This window comes from Anomaloglossus baeobatrachus, unplaced genomic scaffold (assembly GCF_048569485.1).
Source record: "Anomaloglossus baeobatrachus isolate aAnoBae1 unplaced genomic scaffold, aAnoBae1.hap1 Scaffold_944, whole genome shotgun sequence".
Lineage (NCBI taxonomy): Eukaryota > Metazoa > Chordata > Amphibia > Anura > Aromobatidae > Anomaloglossus > Anomaloglossus baeobatrachus.
Genome location: NW_027445343.1, coordinates 1 through 12,062, shown reverse-complemented (window position 1 = coordinate 12,062; position 12,062 = coordinate 1). Strand labels below are relative to the sequence as shown.

At 46.9% G+C, this 12,062-nt stretch overlaps 7 non-coding genes and 1 pseudogene across 7 annotated transcripts; all 8 read left to right on the top strand.

The window, feature by feature from the left end:
- The first annotated feature begins 262 nt into the window (after positions 1–262).
- Positions 263–453, top strand: LOC142289497 (U2 spliceosomal RNA). Its single transcript, XR_012749973.1, has one exon. It is a non-coding gene; the product is annotated as a U2 spliceosomal RNA (small nuclear RNA).
- Positions 454–1,840: 1,387 nt separating this feature from the next.
- On the top strand, positions 1,841–2,031 carry LOC142289522 (U2 spliceosomal RNA). The gene has a single exon (XR_012749997.1). It is a non-coding gene; the product is annotated as a U2 spliceosomal RNA (small nuclear RNA).
- A 1,387-nt stretch (positions 2,032–3,418) lies between these two features.
- Positions 3,419–3,609, top strand: LOC142289521 (U2 spliceosomal RNA). The gene has a single exon (XR_012749996.1). It is a non-coding gene; the product is annotated as a U2 spliceosomal RNA (small nuclear RNA).
- Positions 3,610–4,996: 1,387 nt separating this feature from the next.
- Positions 4,997–5,187, top strand: LOC142289518 (U2 spliceosomal RNA). Its single transcript, XR_012749994.1, has one exon. It is a non-coding gene; the product is annotated as a U2 spliceosomal RNA (small nuclear RNA).
- A 1,387-nt stretch (positions 5,188–6,574) lies between these two features.
- Positions 6,575–6,716, top strand: LOC142289520 (U2 spliceosomal RNA; annotated as a pseudogene).
- A 697-nt stretch (positions 6,717–7,413) lies between these two features.
- On the top strand, positions 7,414–7,609 carry LOC142289519 (U2 spliceosomal RNA). The gene has a single exon (XR_012749995.1). It is a non-coding gene; the product is annotated as a U2 spliceosomal RNA (small nuclear RNA).
- A 1,387-nt stretch (positions 7,610–8,996) lies between these two features.
- LOC142289507 (U2 spliceosomal RNA) lies at positions 8,997–9,187 on the top strand. Its single transcript, XR_012749983.1, has one exon. It is a non-coding gene; the product is annotated as a U2 spliceosomal RNA (small nuclear RNA).
- A 1,387-nt stretch (positions 9,188–10,574) lies between these two features.
- LOC142289496 (U2 spliceosomal RNA) lies at positions 10,575–10,765 on the top strand. The gene has a single exon (XR_012749972.1). It is a non-coding gene; the product is annotated as a U2 spliceosomal RNA (small nuclear RNA).
- The last annotated feature ends 1,297 nt before the right edge of the window (positions 10,766–12,062 follow it).

The window sequence follows — 12,062 nt, the reverse complement described above, 5'->3', positions numbered from 1 at the left end:
TATCGTGAATTGGAAAGACTGCAAGGGGGAGGGGAGTTGCTTGCGCCCTAAAGGAGGAGTTATTCAGATTCATTGCAGTGGGCGGCGGCTGCAAAACGCACCATTCTTCTTGTTTTGGCTCTGCAAAGCAGCCTTTTCAAGGGTTGGCTTGGGTGACAAAATGTCTTGTGTAGGCGTGGGTTTGTCTCCCTCTCGCTCTCTCTCCCTAAGATGTGTCCGGCATAGGCCAGGGTGCCACTCGAGGCCCAAACCAATTCTGGTTATCGCTTCTCGGCCTTTTGGCTAAGATCAAGTGTAGTATCTGTTCTTATCAGTTTAATATCTGATACGTCCCCTATCTGGGGACCATATATTAAATGGATTTTTAGAACAGGGAGATGGAAAAAGAGCTTGCTCTGTCCACTCCACGCATTGACCTGGTATTGCAGTACCTCCAGGAACGGTGCACCCCTTCTTAACCCAGTTTCCAAAAGCAGAACTCAATTCACCTGATTCATATTAGCCCGATTTAATGAATTGGAAGAAAGCATACGTCTTCATATGCACCTCAATTTGGCCCATTCACTTTTCACACTTCCTCCTTTTGTTTTTTATCTTTCACACTTTTGACTTTCTTTATTCATCCAAATAGCAAACTCATCACCACTCAACCTGACCAACTCGGCTATGTCCCCGTGCTGCAGTTCTCTGTCTTATCTAGATCATTTGCAATTGAATGGAATAGATCCCTTTTGGACAAAGTGGATTCACCTGCTGCTGCAGTGACCACAGGTGTGATAACATCTAGAATTGGCATCTGGTGCGATCTCTCCGCTTCCACTCCAAAGAAAGTTACCTGTTTATTCCTATCATGCATTGGTTTTTGGGGTTTTCTTTGAGTAATGATGATCTCTTTAGTAGTCTGTTGGCGCCCTCTCCTGGAGGAATAGTTTGCTTGCTCTTGGACATTCTAAAAGAGAGGTCATGATAGACATTGAGCTTCTGAGCTCAATTGGGGACAGTCATGGGTGATGAATGTTTGCAACCTACTGCGAAGCCTCATACCGCAATATAAGGAACGTCAAATACTAAGAAAGGGCGGCCTATGAAAGAATTACTACTTTCAATAAGTACACTTAAACGGCTAATTGGGAATAGAAAAACTGTAAAAAGCCCTCTGAGAAAGCCCCCCTCTAACCTTTGATAGTAAGCTTTTCTGTAGTCTGCCTGTTGATGTATTTTCCGTTTGAACTGTGCACAACATGAAGAGACGGAACACTGGCGGCTTGTCACAATGCCCCCCGATGACATCACAATAGCGCTGCTGCCTAGAAAACAAGCTGCGCAGAAGAAGTTGTTCTTTGGGTGGGAGGGTGGGCTAGTGGAAGGAGGGGGCAATCTCTTTTTTTCCCGGGTGGTAGGGGGATGACAGGAGAAGGGAAGCGGGTGGTGAGAAAGGTACAGAGGGCAGGGTTTGGGGGCTGGGAAGGAAAGGGAAAAGATTAGGGTTTGGGGATGATGAAAGGGCTTTCTACGGGTAAGGATGGCAAAGGGTGGCAGTGACGGAAAGTCAGGCAACCTGTCCTGTCCGTCTTTTTGTATCGTGAATTGGAAAGACTGCAAGGGGGAGGGGAGTTGCTTGCGCCCTAAAGGAGGAGTTATTCAGATTCATTGCAGTGGGCGGCGGCTGCAAAACGCACCATTCTTCTTGTTTTGGCTCTGCAAAGCAGCCTTTTCAAGGGTTGGCTTGGGTGACAAAATGTCTTGTGTAGGCGTGGGTTTGTCTCCCTCTCGCTCTCTCTCCCTAAGATGTGTCCGGCATAGGCCAGGGTGCCACTCGAGGCCCAAACCAATTCTGGTTATCGCTTCTCGGCCTTTTGGCTAAGATCAAGTGTAGTATCTGTTCTTATCAGTTTAATATCTGATACGTCCCCTATCTGGGGACCATATATTAAATGGATTTTTAGAACAGGGAGATGGAAAAAGAGCTTGCTCTGTCCACTCCACGCATTGACCTGGTATTGCAGTACCTCCAGGAACGGTGCACCCCTTCTTAACCCAGTTTCCAAAAGCAGAACTCAATTCACCTGATTCATATTAGCCCGATTTAATGAATTGGAAGAAAGCATACGTCTTCATATGCACCTCAATTTGGCCCATTCACTTTTCACACTTCCTCCTTTTGTTTTTTATCTTTCACACTTTTGACTTTCTTTATTCATCCAAATAGCAAACTCATCACCACTCAACCTGACCAACTCGGCTATGTCCCCGTGCTGCAGTTCTCTGTCTTATCTAGATCATTTGCAATTGAATGGAATAGATCCCTTTTGGACAAAGTGGATTCACCTGCTGCTGCAGTGACCACAGGTGTGATAACATCTAGAATTGGCATCTGGTGCGATCTCTCCGCTTCCACTCCAAAGAAAGTTACCTGTTTATTCCTATCATGCATTGGTTTTTGGGGTTTTCTTTGAGTAATGATGATCTCTTTAGTAGTCTGTTGGCGCCCTCTCCTGGAGGAATAGTTTGCTTGCTCTTGGACATTCTAAAAGAGAGGTCATGATAGACATTGAGCTTCTGAGCTCAATTGGGGACAGTCATGGGTGATGAATGTTTGCAACCTACTGCGAAGCCTCATACCGCAATATAAGGAACGTCAAATACTAAGAAAGGGCGGCCTATGAAAGAATTACTACTTTCAATAAGTACACTTAAACGGCTAATTGGGAATAGAAAAACTGTAAAAAGCCCTCTGAGAAAGCCCCCCTCTAACCTTTGATAGTAAGCTTTTCTGTAGTCTGCCTGTTGATGTATTTTCCGTTTGAACTGTGCACAACATGAAGAGACGGAACACTGGCGGCTTGTCACAATGCCCCCCGATGACATCACAATAGCGCTGCTGCCTAGAAAACAAGCTGCGCAGAAGAAGTTGTTCTTTGGGTGGGAGGGTGGGCTAGTGGAAGGAGGGGGCAATCTCTTTTTTTCCCGGGTGGTAGGGGGATGACAGGAGAAGGGAAGCGGGTGGTGAGAAAGGTACAGAGGGCAGGGTTTGGGGGCTGGGAAGGAAAGGGAAAAGATTAGGGTTTGGGGATGATGAAAGGGCTTTCTACGGGTAAGGATGGCAAAGGGTGGCAGTGACGGAAAGTCAGGCAACCTGTCCTGTCCGTCTTTTTGTATCGTGAATTGGAAAGACTGCAAGGGGGAGGGGAGTTGCTTGCGCCCTAAAGGAGGAGTTATTCAGATTCATTGCAGTGGGCGGCGGCTGCAAAACGCACCATTCTTCTTGTTTTGGCTCTGCAAAGCAGCCTTTTCAAGGGTTGGCTTGGGTGACAAAATGTCTTGTGTAGGCGTGGGTTTGTCTCCCTCTCGCTCTCTCTCCCTAAGATGTGTCCGGCATAGGCCAGGGTGCCACTCGAGGCCCAAACCAATTCTGGTTATCGCTTCTCGGCCTTTTGGCTAAGATCAAGTGTAGTATCTGTTCTTATCAGTTTAATATCTGATACGTCCCCTATCTGGGGACCATATATTAAATGGATTTTTAGAACAGGGAGATGGAAAAAGAGCTTGCTCTGTCCACTCCACGCATTGACCTGGTATTGCAGTACCTCCAGGAACGGTGCACCCCTTCTTAACCCAGTTTCCAAAAGCAGAACTCAATTCACCTGATTCATATTAGCCCGATTTAATGAATTGGAAGAAAGCATACGTCTTCATATGCACCTCAATTTGGCCCATTCACTTTTCACACTTCCTCCTTTTGTTTTTTATCTTTCACACTTTTGACTTTCTTTATTCATCCAAATAGCAAACTCATCACCACTCAACCTGACCAACTCGGCTATGTCCCCGTGCTGCAGTTCTCTGTCTTATCTAGATCATTTGCAATTGAATGGAATAGATCCCTTTTGGACAAAGTGGATTCACCTGCTGCTGCAGTGACCACAGGTGTGATAACATCTAGAATTGGCATCTGGTGCGATCTCTCCGCTTCCACTCCAAAGAAAGTTACCTGTTTATTCCTATCATGCATTGGTTTTTGGGGTTTTCTTTGAGTAATGATGATCTCTTTAGTAGTCTGTTGGCGCCCTCTCCTGGAGGAATAGTTTGCTTGCTCTTGGACATTCTAAAAGAGAGGTCATGATAGACATTGAGCTTCTGAGCTCAATTGGGGACAGTCATGGGTGATGAATGTTTGCAACCTACTGCGAAGCCTCATACCGCAATATAAGGAACGTCAAATACTAAGAAAGGGCGGCCTATGAAAGAATTACTACTTTCAATAAGTACACTTAAACGGCTAATTGGGAATAGAAAAACTGTAAAAAGCCCTCTGAGAAAGCCCCCCTCTAACCTTTGATAGTAAGCTTTTCTGTAGTCTGCCTGTTGATGTATTTTCCGTTTGAACTGTGCACAACATGAAGAGACGGAACACTGGCGGCTTGTCACAATGCCCCCCGATGACATCACAATAGCGCTGCTGCCTAGAAAACAAGCTGCGCAGAAGAAGTTGTTCTTTGGGTGGGAGGGTGGGCTAGTGGAAGGAGGGGGCAATCTCTTTTTTTCCCGGGTGGTAGGGGGATGACAGGAGAAGGGAAGCGGGTGGTGAGAAAGGTACAGAGGGCAGGGTTTGGGGGCTGGGAAGGAAAGGGAAAAGATTAGGGTTTGGGGATGATGAAAGGGCTTTCTACGGGTAAGGATGGCAAAGGGTGGCAGTGACGGAAAGTCAGGCAACCTGTCCTGTCCGTCTTTTTGTATCGTGAATTGGAAAGACTGCAAGGGGGAGGGGAGTTGCTTGCGCCCTAAAGGAGGAGTTATTCAGATTCATTGCAGTGGGCGGCGGCTGCAAAACGCACCATTCTTCTTGTTTTGGCTCTGCAAAGCAGCCTTTTCAAGGGTTGGCTTGGGTGACAAAATGTCTTGTGTAGGCGTGGGTTTGTCTCCCTCTCGCTCTCTCTCCCTAAGATGTGTCCGGCATAGGCCAGGGTGCCACTCGAGGCCCAAACCAATTCTGGTTATCGCTTCTCGGCCTTTTGGCTAAGATCAAGTGTAGTATCTGTTCTTATCAGTTTAATATCTGATACGTCCCCTATCTGGGGACCATATATTAAATGGATTTTTAGAACAGGGAGATGGAAAAAGAGCTTGCTCTGTCCACTCCACGCATTGACCTGGTATTGCAGTACCTCCAGGAACGGTGCACCCCTTCTTAACCCAGTTTCCAAAAGCAGAACTCAATTCACCTGATTCATATTAGCCCGATTTAATGAATTGGAAGAAAGCATACGTCTTCATATGCACCTCAATTTGGCCCATTCACTTTTCACACTTCCTCCTTTTGTTTTTTATCTTTCACACTTTTGACTTTCTTTATTCATCCAAATAGCAAACTCATCACCACTCAACCTGACCAACTCGGCTATGTCCCCGTGCTGCAGTTCTCTGTCTTATCTAGATCATTTGCAATTGAATGGAATAGATCCCTTTTGGACAAAGTGGATTCACCTGCTGCTGCAGTGACCACAGGTGTGATAACATCTAGAATTGGCATCTGGTGCGATCTCTCCGCTTCCACTCCAAAGAAAGTTACCTGTTTATTCCTATCATGCATTGGTTTTTGGGGTTTTCTTTGAGTAATGATGATCTCTTTAGTAGTCTGTTGGCGCCCTCTCCTGGAGGAATAGTTTGCTTGCTCTTGGACATTCTAAAAGAGAGGTCATGATAGACATTGAGCTTCTGAGCTCAATTGGGGACAGTCATGGGTGATGAATGTTTGCAACCTACTGCGAAGCCTCATACCGCAATATAAGGAACGTCAAATACTAAGAAAGGGCGGCCTATGAAAGAATTACTACTTTCAATAAGTACACTTAAACGGCTAATTGGGAATAGAAAAACTGTAAAAAGCCCTCTGAGAAAGCCCCCCTCTAACCTTTGATAGTAAGCTTTTCTGTAGTCTGCCTGTTGATGTATTTTCCGTTTGAACTGTGCACAACATGAAGAGACGGAACACTGGCGGCTTGTCACAATGCCCCCCGATGACATCACAATAGCGCTGCTGCCTAGAAAACAAGCTGCGCAGAAGAAGTTGTTCTTTGGGTGGGAGGGTGGGCTAGTGGAAGGAGGGGGCAATCTCTTTTTTTCCCGGGTGGTAGGGGGATGACAGGAGAAGGGAAGCGGGTGGTGAGAAAGGTACAGAGGGCAGGGTTTGGGGGCTGGGAAGGAAAGGGAAAAGATTAGGGTTTGGGGATGATGAAAGGGCTTTCTACGGGTAAGGATGGCAAAGGGTGGCAGTGACGGAAAGTCAGGCAACCTGTCCTGTCCGTCTTTTTGTATCGTGAATTGGAAAGACTGCAAGGGGGAGGGGAGTTGCTTGCGCCCTAAAGGAGGAGTTATTCAGATTCATTGCAGTGGGCGGCGGCTGCAAAACGCACCATTCTTCTTGTTTTGGCTCTGCAAAGCAGCCTTTTCAAGGGTTGGCTTGGGTGACAAAATGTCTTGTGTAGGCGTGGGTTTGTCTCCCTCTCGCTCTCTCTCCCTAAGATGTGTCCGGCATAGGCCAGGGTGCCACTCGAGGCCCAAACCAATTCTGGTTATCGCTTCTCGGCCTTTTGGCTAAGATCAAGTGTAGTATCGTTCGAAAAGGTGGTTTAAGGCTCCGGCCACCTTAGTACAATGATGCAATGCACACTGGAAGGTTGCACTTGTTAGTACTTTGGGAGGATAGTATATCCATCTAGAGGAAACCATGGCCCTACCAGGATTGAGGCTATTAGACTGAGTAAGTGTGGGGGTTATGGTGCAATGTGCCCCAGGAATGGACACCCTGGAGGGAGTCTGAACTTGCTAGGTTGGGACCCTGGTAAGCCTCAGACTCTGTCGCACGCCGCGCCTTGCCTATTCATACTTTCCAAGCATATTGCCCTATCCTGGCCTTCTGGCTAAGAAGGGAAATTTTTATAATCCCGGTCGGAGGTCCGGTCAGCTTTGGGCTGAGAAACCAACACCCGGTTGGAGGTCCGGGTCAGCTTTGGCTGAGAAACCAACACCCGGTTGGAGGTCCGGTTAGCCTTGGGCTGAGAAACCAACACCCGGTTGGAGGTCCGGTCAGCCTTGGGCTGAGAAACCAACACCCGGTTGGAGGTCCGGTCAGCCTTGGGCTGAGAAACTAACACCGGTTGACGGTCCGGGCAGTCTCGGCTGCGAAACCAACGACTAGTAGCTCCCTACTCCACTTGGGTAAGATGCCTCGGTGGACGCTGGGAGCAACAACAAGGCTCAACCAGGCTTCGGCTTGGGGGAGCACCGAAGATCCCTGACCCTTGCTGTGGCCTTCTGGCTCGGAGGGACGGGGTTGATTTTTGGGGATCCTCTTCTCACGGAGGGGTCCACACGAATCCTAGCCTTTGCACTGTTTTTGGTGTGACTTCGGTCATGCATTTTTGCGGTGCTTTGGAAAGCTTCATTAAATCAAAAATCTGTTCTTATCAGTTTAATATCTGATACGTCCCCTATCTGGGGACCATATATTAAATGGATTTTTAGAACAGGGAGATGGAAAAAGAGCTTGCTCTGTCCACTCCACGCATTGACCTGGTATTGCAGTACCTCCAGGAACGGTGCACCCCTTCTTAACCCAGTTTCCAAAAGCAGAACTCAATTCACCTGATTCATATTAGCCCGATTTAATGAATTGGAAGAAAGCATACGTCTTCATATGCACCTCAATTTGGCCCATTCACTTTTCACACTTCCTCCTTTTGTTTTTTATCTTTCACACTTTTGACTTTCTTTATTCATCCAAATAGCAAACTCATCACCACTCAACCTGACCAACTCGGCTATGTCCCCGTGCTGCAGTTCTCTGTCTTATCTAGATCATTTGCAATTGAATGGAATAGATCCCTTTTGGACAAAGTGGATTCACCTGCTGCTGCAGTGACCACAGGTGTGATAACATCTAGAATTGGCATCTGGTGCGATCTCTCCGCTTCCACTCCAAAGAAAGTTACCTGTTTATTCCTATCATGCATTGGTTTTTGGGGTTTTCTTTGAGTAATGATGATCTCTTTAGTAGTCTGTTGGCGCCCTCTCCTGGAGGAATAGTTTGCTTGCTCTTGGACATTCTAAAAGAGAGGTCATGATAGACATTGAGCTTCTGAGCTCAATTGGGGACAGTCATGGGTGATGAATGTTTGCAACCTACTGCGAAGCCTCATACCGCAATATAAGGAACGTCAAATACTAAGAAAGGGCGGCCTATGAAAGAATTACTACTTTCAATAAGTACACTTAAACGGCTAATTGGGAATAGAAAAACTGTAAAAAGCCCTCTGAGAAAGCCCCCCTCTAACCTTTGATAGTAAGCTTTTCTGTAGTCTGCCTGTTGATGTATTTTCCGTTTGAACTGTGCACAACATGAAGAGACGGAACACTGGCGGCTTGTCACAATGCCCCCCGATGACATCACAATAGCGCTGCTGCCTAGAAAACAAGCTGCGCAGAAGAAGTTGTTCTTTGGGTGGGAGGGTGGGCTAGTGGAAGGAGGGGGCAATCTCTTTTTTTCCCGGGTGGTAGGGGGATGACAGGAGAAGGGAAGCGGGTGGTGAGAAAGGTACAGAGGGCAGGGTTTGGGGGCTGGGAAGGAAAGGGAAAAGATTAGGGTTTGGGGATGATGAAAGGGCTTTCTACGGGTAAGGATGGCAAAGGGTGGCAGTGACGGAAAGTCAGGCAACCTGTCCTGTCCGTCTTTTTGTATCGTGAATTGGAAAGACTGCAAGGGGGAGGGGAGTTGCTTGCGCCCTAAAGGAGGAGTTATTCAGATTCATTGCAGTGGGCGGCGGCTGCAAAACGCACCATTCTTCTTGTTTTGGCTCTGCAAAGCAGCCTTTTCAAGGGTTGGCTTGGGTGACAAAATGTCTTGTGTAGGCGTGGGTTTGTCTCCCTCTCGCTCTCTCTCCCTAAGATGTGTCCGGCATAGGCCAGGGTGCCACTCGAGGCCCAAACCAATTCTGGTTATCGCTTCTCGGCCTTTTGGCTAAGATCAAGTGTAGTATCTGTTCTTATCAGTTTAATATCTGATACGTCCCCTATCTGGGGACCATATATTAAATGGATTTTTAGAACAGGGAGATGGAAAAAGAGCTTGCTCTGTCCACTCCACGCATTGACCTGGTATTGCAGTACCTCCAGGAACGGTGCACCCCTTCTTAACCCAGTTTCCAAAAGCAGAACTCAATTCACCTGATTCATATTAGCCCGATTTAATGAATTGGAAGAAAGCATACGTCTTCATATGCACCTCAATTTGGCCCATTCACTTTTCACACTTCCTCCTTTTGTTTTTTATCTTTCACACTTTTGACTTTCTTTATTCATCCAAATAGCAAACTCATCACCACTCAACCTGACCAACTCGGCTATGTCCCCGTGCTGCAGTTCTCTGTCTTATCTAGATCATTTGCAATTGAATGGAATAGATCCCTTTTGGACAAAGTGGATTCACCTGCTGCTGCAGTGACCACAGGTGTGATAACATCTAGAATTGGCATCTGGTGCGATCTCTCCGCTTCCACTCCAAAGAAAGTTACCTGTTTATTCCTATCATGCATTGGTTTTTGGGGTTTTCTTTGAGTAATGATGATCTCTTTAGTAGTCTGTTGGCGCCCTCTCCTGGAGGAATAGTTTGCTTGCTCTTGGACATTCTAAAAGAGAGGTCATGATAGACATTGAGCTTCTGAGCTCAATTGGGGACAGTCATGGGTGATGAATGTTTGCAACCTACTGCGAAGCCTCATACCGCAATATAAGGAACGTCAAATACTAAGAAAGGGCGGCCTATGAAAGAATTACTACTTTCAATAAGTACACTTAAACGGCTAATTGGGAATAGAAAAACTGTAAAAAGCCCTCTGAGAAAGCCCCCCTCTAACCTTTGATAGTAAGCTTTTCTGTAGTCTGCCTGTTGATGTATTTTCCGTTTGAACTGTGCACAACATGAAGAGACGGAACACTGGCGGCTTGTCACAATGCCCCCCGATGACATCACAATAGCGCTGCTGCCTAGAAAACAAGCTGCGCAGAAGAAGTTGTTCTTTGGGTGGGAGGGTGGGCTAGTGGAAGGAGGGGGCAATCTCTTTTTTTCCCGGGTGGTAGGGGGATGACAGGAGAAGGGAAGCGGGTGGTGAGAAAGGTACAGAGGGCAGGGTTTGGGGGCTGGGAAGGAAAGGGAAAAGATTAGGGTTTGGGGATGATGAAAGGGCTTTCTACGGGTAAGGATGGCAAAGGGTGGCAGTGACGGAAAGTCAGGCAACCTGTCCTGTCCGTCTTTTTGTATCGTGAATTGGAAAGACTGCAAGGGGGAGGGGAGTTGCTTGCGCCCTAAAGGAGGAGTTATTCAGATTCATTGCAGTGGGCGGCGGCTGCAAAACGCACCATTCTTCTTGTTTTGGCTCTGCAAAGCAGCCTTTTCAAGGGTTGGCTTGGGTGACAAAATGTCTTGTGTAGGCGTGGGTTTGTCTCCCTCTCGCTCTCTCTCCCTAAGATGTGTCCGGCATAGGCCAGGGTGCCACTCGAGGCCCAAACCAATTCTGGTTATCGCTTCTCGGCCTTTTGGCTAAGATCAAGTGTAGTATCTGTTCTTATCAGTTTAATATCTGATACGTCCCCTATCTGGGGACCATATATTAAATGGATTTTTAGAACAGGGAGATGGAAAAAGAGCTTGCTCTGTCCACTCCACGCATTGACCTGGTATTGCAGTACCTCCAGGAACGGTGCACCCCTTCTTAACCCAGTTTCCAAAAGCAGAACTCAATTCACCTGATTCATATTAGCCCGATTTAATGAATTGGAAGAAAGCATACGTCTTCATATGCACCTCAATTTGGCCCATTCACTTTTCACACTTCCTCCTTTTGTTTTTTATCTTTCACACTTTTGACTTTCTTTATTCATCCAAATAGCAAACTCATCACCACTCAACCTGACCAACTCGGCTATGTCCCCGTGCTGCAGTTCTCTGTCTTATCTAGATCATTTGCAATTGAATGGAATAGATCCCTTTTGGACAAAGTGGATTCACCTGCTGCTGCAGTGACCACAGGTGTGATAACATCTAGAATTGGCATCTGGTGCGATCTCTCCGCTTCCACTCCAAAGAAAGTTACCTGTTTATTCCTATCATGCATTGGTTTTTGGGGTTTTCTTTGAGTAATGATGATCTCTTTAGTAGTCTGTTGGCGCCCTCTCCTGGAGGAATAGTTTGCTTGCTCTTGGACATTCTAAAAGAGAGGTCATGATAGACATTGAGCTTCTGAGCTCAATTGGGGACAGTCATGGGTGATGAATGTTTGCAACCTACTGCGAAGCCTCATACCGCAATATAAGGAACGTCAAATACTAAGAAAGGGCGGCCTATGAAAGAATTACTACTTTCAATAAGTACACTTAAACGGCTAATTGGGAATAGAAAAACTGTAAAAAGCCCTCTGAGAAAGCCCCCCTCTAACCTTTGATAGTAAGCTTTTCTGTAGTCTGCCTGTTGATGTATTTTCCGTTTGAACTGTGCACAACATGAAGAGACGGAACACTGGCGGCTTGTCACAATGCCCCCCGATGACATCACAATAGCGCTGCTGCCTAGAAAACAAGCTGCGCAGAAGAAGTTGTTCTTTGGGTGGGAGGGTGGGCTAGTGGAAGGAGGGGGCAATCTCTTTTTTTCCCGGGTGGTAGGGGGATGACAGGAGAAGGGAAGCGGGTGGTGAGAAAGGTACAGAGGGCAGGGTTTGGGGGCTGGGAAGGAAAGGGAAAAGATTAGGGTTTGGGGATGATGAAAGGGCTTTCTACGGGTAAGGATGGCAAAGGGTGGCAGTGACGGAAAGTCAGGCAACCTGTCCTGTCCGTCTTTTTGTATCGTGAATTGGAAAGACTGCAAGGGGGAGGGGAGTTGCTTGCGCCCTAAAGGAGGAGTTATTCAGATTCATTGCAGTGGGCGGCGGCTGCAAAACGCACCATTCTTCTTGTTTTGGCTCTGCAAAGCAGCCTTTTCAAGGGTTGGCTTGGGTGACAAAATGTCTTGTGTA